General features: G+C 36.0%; 1 protein-coding gene across 2 annotated transcripts in view; it reads right to left on the reverse strand.

Annotated features, from left to right (window-relative positions):
• The window catches only part of PCDH9 (protocadherin 9), a 999,310-nt gene that overhangs the window by 813,997 nt on the left and 173,925 nt on the right, over nt 1-11,388 (reverse strand). The gene's annotated exons all lie outside the window — the stretch shown is intronic.

Consider the following 11,388-nt stretch of genomic DNA (forward strand, 5'->3'; position numbering starts at 1 on the left):
AAAAAAAAAAAAAAAAAAAAGGGAGCATCCGTACAAATGAAAGGTGAATGATGAATTTCCTGTTTGTCTTTTAATCACATATCCAGTTTTAAGTTAGATAGGCCCCAGGTAAAAATCTAGGCTTAGGTAGCTCAACTGATTCTGTTTATTTGTTAAAGTTTACAAGTTTTTAGAGTTCTTTTCTCAAAGAGAAAAACAGGAAAGCTTTCCACAATTTTCATCAGTGGCTCAGAAACCACTGCCATTCTTCCCTTCATTCAAATCCTATCTGAATACATTTCATCTGAGATCTGTTGAATCACAGAGCTTCCTGCCATATATATGTGTGTTTATATATATAATACATGTAATATAATTTTTTGTAAGTATTCATACCTGTCTCCAATGTTCTGTGAACTATCAAAGCCACTTATTCCCAGAGACCAGAACAAATTGTATGGATTGCCTTATAATCCTTAAAATGGCACACACATGCCAGAAGTAAAATAAAACTGAAGTCTGTCACTGCTAAAAAACAAACAAACAAACAAAAAAACCTTTCATTTAAAGAAATTTTTGAAATATTGTATATAGACATATTTCATACAACAATCTAAGGGAATTATAAAACTATTCTGTAACCAGAAGTATTGCGAGTAAATTGTGTCCTAAAAAATTGTGGAGAAATTAGCTAACCATACTTCAGCTTCATTAAATTAATGATGTAGATTCAGTTTTTCTCCTAATGTGTTTAAGAACAATAAGATTTTCATTACTTTTAAAAGGGATGAGAAATAATCTGGAAAGTATGCATTAAAGATTCCTAATCGGGCTTCCCTGGTGGCGCAGTGGTTGAGAGTCCGCCTGCCGATGCAGGGGACGCTGCTTTGTGCCCCGGTCCAGGAAGATCCCACACGGAAGATCCCACATGCCACGGAGTGGCTGGGCCCGTGAGCCAAGGCCGCTGAGCCTGCGCATCCGGAGCCTATGCTCCGCAACAGGAGAGGCCACAGCAGTGGGAGGCCCGCGTACCGCAAAAAAAAAAAAAAGATTCCTAATCAAGTTCAGATATGCTGTGGTAAGTAGTTTCAAGTAGTTTCAAAGAACTGGAATAATGTTGGTATTAAATGCTATAACTAAGATGATAAAATCACAATGGGCTAGAGTATGCTACAGTAAATAGCCCTCAAAGCTTAGTGGTTTAAAGCAAAAAAAGGTTTATTTCTCACTCATATTACAAGTCCACAGTTCAGCTAGCGGCTCTGTTCTCTTTGGGATCTTAGTCGATGGAGCAACTGCTACCTGTTACCATTGCTGGTTGCCATGGTAGACAGAAAGGCAGAGTTCTGGACAATCGCCATTAGCAATTACATGCTCTGGCCCAGCAGAGATAAACCTCACTTCCACCCACAATTCATTGTGCACTGTTCACAAGGGATGCTGTAACCCCAAGGGGGTCAGGAAGCATAAATATCAACAAAAGCAGCCACCATTTATTAAGGGCTAGCTCCAGGCTAAGTTTGGGGAGGGGCTTTACCTACTTTGTATAATTGTAGTGCATACAGTAATGCGTTCAGGTAGATATATTATTAAGGTTCCATCTAGCTTACTAAATGAACCTGCAATTCATAGAATTTAAGATGCTTTCCAAAGCAAAAAACTCCTCCTGTCTTACGATGGTCAACCTCCTTTCTTCTACACCAGGGGTCCCCAACCCCCGGGCCGCGAACCGGTACTGGGCCGCGTCCTGTTAGGAACCAGGCCTCACAGCAGGAGGTGAGCGGTGGGCGAGCTTCCCATTACTCAGCTGCATTACCGCCTGAGCTCCATCTCCTGTCGGCATTATGGTGAGTTGTATAATTATTTCATTATATATTACAATGTAATAATAGTAGAAATAAAGTGCACAATAAATGTAATGCTCTTGCATCATCCCGAAACCATTCCCCACCCTCCACGCCGCTCTGTGGAAAAATTGTCTTCCACGAAACCAGTCCCTGGCGCCAAAAATTGGGGACCGCTGTTCTACACCATACAGTTGATTAGCCCTTTAGGTCTCAAGTACTAGTTAATTCTTGACTTCAAAAGCAACAAAAAATGCATTCTGCATGCACAGAGCCATTCTGATTTGACTTTGTAATTTTATATAACAAAATGTCTGTAAAGCAAATTAATAGTATAGAGCTAAAAGATGGTTTTAATCATTTATTTACAGTAAAGAGAATAACAGCCTCAACACGAAAAAAATGTGGATACTCTTTGTATTCATTAAGACTCAAAAATTTACTACAAATAGTTTGCAGAGCTACAGGGAATATAATGAATTGATATAGTATTTATACAGCATCAAGAGCCTATAGGAAAAATGGCGCCAGAGCGAGTACATTTTGGCATAAATTATTCATTAGAAAAAGAAATATGATACTCCACCCACTGAATTTCCCCTTTTGTCTCTTTCCTTTGCTTGGATAGTTCTCCTGGCCTCCGTGTTAACCTCAGAAAATAGTCCCATCTGGTTCCAGCTGTTAAAGTGCTAGAGACCTCTGTTGGGCAGCATCTTCAAAATTGCCAAGAGTTCTAACTCCTTGATACTGAAAAAAAATTTTCCAGTAGACTGGAAAGTTACAGGAGATTGGTTTCCATAGACCCTTATTTACAACTGTAGCTGATAACTAGACACCTCCAACTCATTCTATGGCAAGTGGTTTCCCTGAAAACCTCTAGATCAAAAAAGCAAAACAAAACTCCAAAACCAAAAAACCCGTGCAGCAAATTTTAAATTCTATGTATTTTTTTCTAAATTGCTACATTTTACAGAGGCAGTCAGCCAGAGTACCAGTACAAGAGCCTAAAATATTTTCTAGATTTAGTATAATTATCATGAGCAGAGAAAATTATTTAAATGGTAATAAAATAACAAGGAATAACTATTTTAAAAAACCTGATAATCAGATTGTGCTTTTAGCTCATCAAATGCATTAAAATTCTTTAAACTGAAGTCTTTTCATCATAATATACTAAATTAAATATCTGTTCCTTGTAGAATATGATTCTGCTAAACTAGATTGAAATCAAATCATGGGCAAAATCAATTTTACTTACAATAATCCCAGCCTACTGAGACTCTACTCTAGTAATCATGATAAACATCTCTCCTCCTCATATTTTTTTTCCAGCTTTAGACTTTCCCAAAAGATATAATTTGTCGACCTTGCACACTTTTTAAATGTATTTCATTAGAGTACTGTGAAGGAAAACAAATGGCACACATTTCAACAATCCATTAAGGGATTCAAAGGGAAAAAAATATATGTGTGTGTTTGTATGTCTGTGTATATGTATATAATCCTGTGTAAATAGATAGATATAGATAGATAGATAGATAGATACACACATACATATATAGATAAATAGATGTATATATGTAGAAATGGAATCCAAATGAACCTAAGCGAGTATTTGATTTAAGAGAAAATGGTAAATATTTAAGCTGGCTTGGGGGAATTATGCTGACACTGGATCTTGGGATTACTTCTCACATAAAACTCAGAGGATTTGGTATCTTGTCAGGAAACTGGAATGAAGCATGCTTACATGATGTTAATCATGCATTTAATCATTATTTTATTGCAAGCCCACTAAATGGTGAGAGATAAGATGAAAAGAAAAGCAAGCAAGTGTTCTCTCCACCCCATTCTCCACAACTAAGCTTTTACAGAAGTTTAGTTCATTAAAAAAATAGTTTTTTATTTGTCTAATTTTGAAATAACACCTGAAAACATGTAGTTACCTTTCACTTAAAGATATAATTATTCTTTCACAAATTATATTCAGCTGTCTAAGATTATATTCTCATTTCAGATATTAACTGAACTGCAACTCCAATATAACAGAGTTCAATAGAATTGATTTGGGAAGCTGCTTCATGTTGCATCCGTGCTAGGAATTTGTGATAGCTAAAATTTCCACTAAATACCCCACCATAAATGGTATGGTTTAGATGATTCAACTTTAAAACAAAATTTTAGCTGTGAACCTAAAAAAATGATATAAGACATGTTCTTATTTGATGTGATGGTCAAGGGTTGTTCCTCACAGCATTTTTTAAATAGAAATGAAAATATTTGTACATGTTTAGCCTTTCAATTCAGTGGAATATTTGGCAGTCATTAAAAACCGTCATTATAAATTCGGGTTGGTCCGTTTTAAGACCCCAAGAGAAAGTATACTTCAACTTAAGCCAGACATGCAAAAGACTTCTTCTTTTTCTTTTTTTTTAGTATGACTTAAATGACTGGAATAAATACTTAAATGTCTTAAGTAAAGCCTTTCATACAGAACATTTTTTTGTTATATTATTTTGAAATTCTAGGGATTTTATCAGTATTTTCTTGCTGTAGGAATAACAGATATGGTTAACGTGAAGTAAAATAAGCCACTTCATAATTTTTGACATTAGTACACACCTAGTAATTTTTTTCCATATGTGACCAATTTCAGCATGCCCAATTTTGCTGCAATTTGTTTGAGGCCATACAGCATTTCCCTAATCAGATTATAAGGATATGCACTACCATGTCCTTTGGTGAGGTTTAGGATATGCTACTCCCAAAAGAAGGCACCTTGGATATTGAATATTTAAGCTAAAGGCGTTTGAGAAAAGAGCAGAAGGGAGGAATTTCACTCTGACCTTCCTCCACTCTTCTCCCCTGAAATAGGTCATAAGACCCTCCTGTGAGAGGTGCCCTCTCTATACCTGGAGGAAAGGAACATCCTTGTCTCTGAGCACAAAGGGACATTGAAAAGAATCAGACAAACAGATGCTCCTAGATTTTCGCCAGTTTACTACACTTACCTCATTCTCCTGACCTATCACATTTGTCTACAACTGCCCAGTGGTCATCAAACCTAGCATAAAAATACTCAGGTCTGTTTCTTTGGGTCTTCCTTTCCTTACCAAGTCTCCTGTGTCACACAGACTTACATTAAATAATTTTGGGTGCTTTTCTCCTGTTAATCTGTCTTTGTCTATTAATTTTCAGATCCAGCCAGAGAGCCTAAGAGGATGGAGAAAACTTTTTCCTCCCCTACACTATTCACTATTATATTCAGAGCAGATACAACATATCCATATTAAATGAATGAATCTATATCCTCAGTAGCATTGTCACCCATTAGTGCTGTTGAACTCTGTTCCTGAGAGTGATAAATGGCTAAGGCTTGGAAACCACCTAGGGCCATCATGCCTGCCAGGATTATTTGCTGCTTTTCCTCTTCCTTTTCCTTTTTTTTAGCCAAAGTTTCCAGACAAAATCTTTTCATTCATATTTCTAGCAATCCTACTTTATACTGCCCTTCAGTTTAATAGTGGGGGGACAATGCCTTTATTAATGAGCAGAGAAACACAACTGGCAAGTTGACATCTATACCAGGACTCTCCGATAGAACTACGGAAGCCACATATGTAAGTTTAAATATTTTACTAGTCATATTTTAAAAGTAAAGAGAAGTGAAATTAATTTTAATAATGTACTTTATTTTAACCAATTTATCCAAAAATATCATCACTTCTACATGCAATCAATATAAAATATTATTAAGAATATTTTTACAATGTGTGTGTGTGTGTGTACTGTTTTCAGAATTACTGTGTATTTTACACTTCGAGCACATCTCAATCTGAACTAGACAAATTTCAAGTGCTCAGTTGCTACATGTGGCTCATAGCTATCCAGCAGGGAAGCACAGCCTTTACTAATGTAAAAGATCATCTCACTTCCCAAAGTACCCACTCTGTAGCCATGTGATTTTTTTTTAATCTTTTTCTTTTTTTGGAAAATAATTTTAAAGAATAAAACAAAGATCACTAGAGCTAAAAAACAAAACAACATTAAAAACAAAAGTCTGAGTGTATTAACTTCCCAGGCAAGGGAATGCCTGGCAGTGGAGACATGTGCTGTGTAGTTCACTGACTGATTCAGAGAAAGAAACCCAGGGTTTTAAGTGCTGGGCCCACACAGGGGTGTGGAGAGTGGGGAGAGATTTGGCAGGGGCGGGTAGCAGTTTCAAGCAAGTTGCTAACTAAAGATAGAGAGCTAGCTTCCTGGACTGGATTGCATGTGTTAAGTCTTTGCACAATTTAAATGCAATAATCCTCTGGTCAGAAAAGTCTTCAGTTAGTTCCCATAAAAGTCTGGCATCCTTAGATCACTCAAAGTCATAGTTCTTTACTAGTTTCATTTGGCTAGAACCAGTTCTGGTAACAGAGCATCGGTTTTGATAGTTACTAGGCAAATACCTTTATAAGCAGCACGCATTTATTTTACAGTAGAATAACCCAAGAAAGCAGTGTAAACAAGCAAAGTACCAAACAAGGTTAATTATTTTCTTACTATATACAACACTGTCACAAAAAAATAGTATTAATAAAATCAATATATCTTTAATAAATATTACTTCATTTAAATTTTCTTTTAAAAAATCCCTCAGGTGTTAGGTAAGAGATATGCTAAAATGAGATTTTTATATAAAGCTTATTCATTAAAAGTTCATTTTTCCAAAAAGCAGTTATCAGCAGAATTTAGTTTTGTATGCCACAGGGAAGGTGCATTATGCAAAACAGCTGGATATAGAAAGGTGCCTGAAATTAGGTCTTTACCAAGGTATAGGAGGAAAGAGAACTAATATTTATTGTGTTTAGAAAATTAGGAGTTCCATATTTCTTTCATTTAACCAAAATACTTTTAAAAGTTGGATATTATTATCTCCATTTTACACAGAGGGAAACTGAAATTCAGAAAAATTAAATAGCCTGTCCCTGTTTCTACAAGTTTAAGCGACAAAGTCAGCATTAGAACACGTGTGTTTGATCCCAAACCTTAAACTCATTTCTGAACAGCATGCTGCTTACAGTTCAGAATCATCTAGCAAAAAATTGAAAGCAGGAGAAATAAAGGAAAAATAGCCTTCTTTCAAATATTTACTGAAGTGGCACATTTAATTCATCGAAAACTGTAGATGTAAAAACACGAAATGAAACTATTTTAAATTATCCCAACACATGACGATATGAAGTAAGGACTAATCCTATCAGAATATGTTCATGTCTTTACTTTCCTGTCATCTCCAAATAATTGAACTAATAATAATAAACCTGTGAGTTTAAAACTTTCATCCTATTAAATCAGAAAGGTCTCTAAACAAAGTTTAGTTGAACACTGTTAAAAACAAGACAACAGACCCACAATGGAGTCACTTATGCTAAGCCCCACAGCACCAAACCAAGACTTAATTACAGTGTCAGCTCTCCCAGAAATGGAATTTTAAACCGGTCAATAGGGAATAGCCCAATTAGATCAGCACTAGTGAGGTAATATGCTTGATAGACTCCTGCCATCCCCTAAAGGAAAATGACCTTGTGATAACCAACCCCTTCCTTTATCTACTACAACTTCCTTGTTCCTGACATAGATGTCTGCAGAGCACTTTGAGCTCCCTGCTTTCTTGCTGCCTCTGGAGGTCCCTCTGCATCCTGGCTCTGCAGCTTTTGCTTTTTGAGCTTTCACACTTTATTTGAGCATTTCTTTTTTCAGACTGGCTCCGACTTAGAAATTGGTCTGCGTCTGGGATTAGACTGGGTCTGGCTGAAACTGGACAGGGTCCAGTGTGGGGCTTCAAGTGAGTAAAATTTTGTTTTAAGGCTGAACAATCAGGTTAATTTTACCAACGATAGCCTTGAATTACAGTGGCCTCAGCGGAGAACTTTTAACCTAGATAAATTTATCCCTTTGTTAGGTGCCCTAGAGAAAAGGGGCTCTCAGCCAAACACTCACCATAAAGGGAAGAGGGAAAATTATTTTTCCTCCTCTGCAGTGTCTGGTGACCAGGATGAGACCTGCTGGGACACCCCACTCACTTCAGAGCCTACAGACAGGGGATCCTAGGAAAAGTGGCAGAAGCCACCAAAGGAGAGAATTCTTAGCAGTCAGCTCTCCCAGATCTCTGCTGTGGTGCCTGGTCGAGAGACGAAAGTACAATTTCATGCTGTCCCTTCCTTTCCAAATTCAGATTGGCAGGCAAAAAAATTTGTAAGAATTCAATCTTTGAGTTGTGATTTGTGAATTTGCTTTCAGGTACCCATTGGTTGTAGATCCTTTCCAACCCAGGGACACCTAGTGTCTTTTTGTTCGTCTTGTTTTTGTGTCCTGAGAACTCGGGTTGGTTGGGGGCCCCCCATATACTGCTGCACAGAAATGTGGGTTGCACTCCATTTGCAGGTGGGGTCCTATTGACTGTTGCCAGCTCTCAAGAAACTGTTTTGTTTGTTTATCTTTGGGAGTGACTCTGGAACTTGGGAGCAGATTATCCTTTGCATCCTTTCTGGGGACTTCTCTTGGCTTCCAAGGGGTTTTTCAGTACTGCCAGGAATATTTATTTGTCCCAACTAAAACCTGACAAGATATTTTGAAGGACTTTTTTTTCTTTTTAAATTAGCTCTAAGGTCAGAAGGTGACAAAATTGGCAGCTGATATTCAGAGCCTGATGGACTTTCTCCCCTAAGCTAAAATGAAACCATATACAGTACCCAGTTTATCTTTTAACAACACAAAGCTTCCTCTCTTCAATTTGTAAAGTTTCTTAACGTTTTAAAGTTGAGGATGTTTTGACAGTAATGTGTCTGTCAAAACATAAAATAAAAGCTAAATAAAACCACTTGATTCACATTTAATGTGCACTTTTTAAAGGCATATAATAAAATGTATTTAATTTACATTTTCATGAAACTTTTTTATTACTAATCATTTGTAAATAAATTTCTTGAATAACTGCAAATATCCTTTCTCTCAAAAAAGATATGACTTGAAGAGAGCATCATATATGATACTAGTATCTTTCTCCATCTCCCCAATTTCTCCAAAACCTCAAATAAAATGAAGTGAGTTGAATGTAGGGTCAAGCCTCATATTCTGCATTGCTGTTCAGTGGTGGAGAAAATAACAACCTAACAGAATATAAATTTGAAATCCTATCCAGTTTGCAATTGTTTCTAAAATTATATTCAAATATTTTATAATTAATTATCTACTAACCAAAAAACAAAAAAACAATTTCAATTAAAATCATGGGGTAATAGGGTTAATAGGATCCTGAGAAGGATCAGGCCAGTTTCAAGCTTGCTTTAGGCTCCCTGACTTCCCAGTCTGTGCAGAGAATGAGCAGCTTGATCATGTGCTAGGGCTTTTCACACCCTGTAACAGACCATCTCCTTTCATTCTGAATTTGCTTTCTGCAGACCACAAAAGTTCTTTATGGTAAAGAAATCATTACATGTGTTTACTGTGAGGAAATTTCTTCCAATTAAATTGTTGCCTTTTTACCCTTATGGAGGCTAAGAATAAACAGTACTAAAGGGAGCAGATTTAAGCAGATTAATTGATAAAGAATCTGTGGTGCCAATTGCTCTGCTTCTCTGAAAAATCCCGGGACCGTCAAGAGCAGGGTATATTGAGAAGAACATGTTGAGCGCGTGAATATGATCCATCGTTCATGTTAACATGAAGTAAAAGACTAAGAACCTCTTTTGTCAGAGATCATGAAGCTTCTCTCCATCTCTTGACCTTCTGTGATCCAGAGTCTTCAAGTGTTCTGAGTAACCAGTGGGTCCTTGATTTTCATCAGCCCTCCCACCTACTACTTGAAGATTAAAGAAGATAGAATACCTTATAAATACAAAAATATGTATTGTAAATAAAACACAATTGTTTTCCAAGTAGAGTCTTTTGATGGTCACATATTAGTACTTTGTCTTACTATGAATTAAGTTATGAAGTGTTTACCCCTTGATTCTGTGTATCTACAAAGAAAAGTTTAGAGGCACCAATCACGAGACTTAACCTCCACCTAATGTTAAGTATTGTCAACCATAACTGCTGTGAAGAACAAAGAGGCTCATTTTACCTTCACAGTTTCAAAAAAAGAAAAGAAAAATAAAGAAGTTCATTTAAATCTGTCAACAGGTATTATGAAGTTTCTAAAATCAATAACACTGAATGTAAAGAGACATGGACAGCCATTCACTGTTAAGTGTGAGAAGTAACACCTTAGGTTTTCATGAAAGTTGCCTTTACTATTTTTAAACTTTTCCTCTTCAGGCTCACAACTGTTTTCAGGAATCTACCTGCTGTGCTTGAAGTGATTACATAGAACAAGCAAAACAACTGTTTTATGTTCAGCCTTTCCTATTTTATCTAAGCAGGGCAATTGCTGCTGATTAAATTTTGCAGCAGACATTGAGAAGCATTATATTCGGTCTAAATGTATATTTCCTCTTTAAATTATGCATCTTAATAGTTCTCCATTTTACACAAAAAAATCGTGGTCTGTAGTATTTCCAATTATTTGTTCAATCTAGCTCTTGAATGTAAAAATCAAATAATTAAATATAGATTGGTTCTTTTTATTTTTTTCCCCAAAATATTGGTATTCAAATTATAGTTTGCATATGGGCAATGTTAAAATATAGATTCCATGCCCCAACTTTCCAGAGATTCTAATTCAGTAGGTCTGGAGCAGTCATCTGTACATTTATCAAGCTTAAACTCTAGGTAGTCTGGCATATATTTTGACAAAATGTCCTTCTAGCAAATTGAGGCAATAATCTGAACAGTCAGATTTACATACTCATCCCTGCTCACTTCCCCAACAAAAGGCACTTTCTCTTCAGTGAGTCTTCTCTTTAAGGAAAAGCAACTCTCCATGCCCAGCCCCCTAATCCTGGGCATAATGGAAAAAACAGGAAGAGCAAAATAATAACAATAGAAGGATCACATTTAGTATTGATAAATTAGTAATCCCATTTCCCTGTTTCCTGGCTAATAACTGGCAGTGATTTTTTTGAACAATGAATGACTACTACCCTCCAAATAACAAAAGAAGAAATATAAAAGGCTAGACTCACTAATATAAAAAGCCAGTGGATATCACTGTGTAATGTAATGTTTGACTCTTAGATTGGCAAAATTTTAAAAATTTTAAGCTGGTCATTTCTAGTCTTGGTAAAACCTAGGTAAGAATTTAAATTCATACAATGGTGAAAGAGAAATTTGGCAGTATCTATCAAATCTACAGTCATCATAATCTTTTATCCAGCAACCTTTTCTTAAATTTTTTTTATTGAAGTATAGTTGATTTACAATGTTGTATTTGTTTCTGATGTACAGTAAAGTGATTCAGTTTTATAATATATATATATTCTTTTTTATATGATTTTTCATTATGGTTTATTACTGGATATTGAATATAGTTCCCTGTGCTATACAGTAGGACCTCATTGTTTATCCATTCTTTTTTCTTTTTTTTTTTTTTTTTTTTTTTTTTGCGGTACGAGGGCCTCTCACGGCTGTGGCCTCT

The sequence above is a fragment of the Physeter macrocephalus genome, chromosome 13 (assembly GCF_002837175.3).
Source record: "Physeter macrocephalus isolate SW-GA chromosome 13, ASM283717v5, whole genome shotgun sequence".
In the NCBI taxonomy this organism is placed as follows: Eukaryota; Metazoa; Chordata; class Mammalia; order Artiodactyla; family Physeteridae; genus Physeter; species Physeter macrocephalus.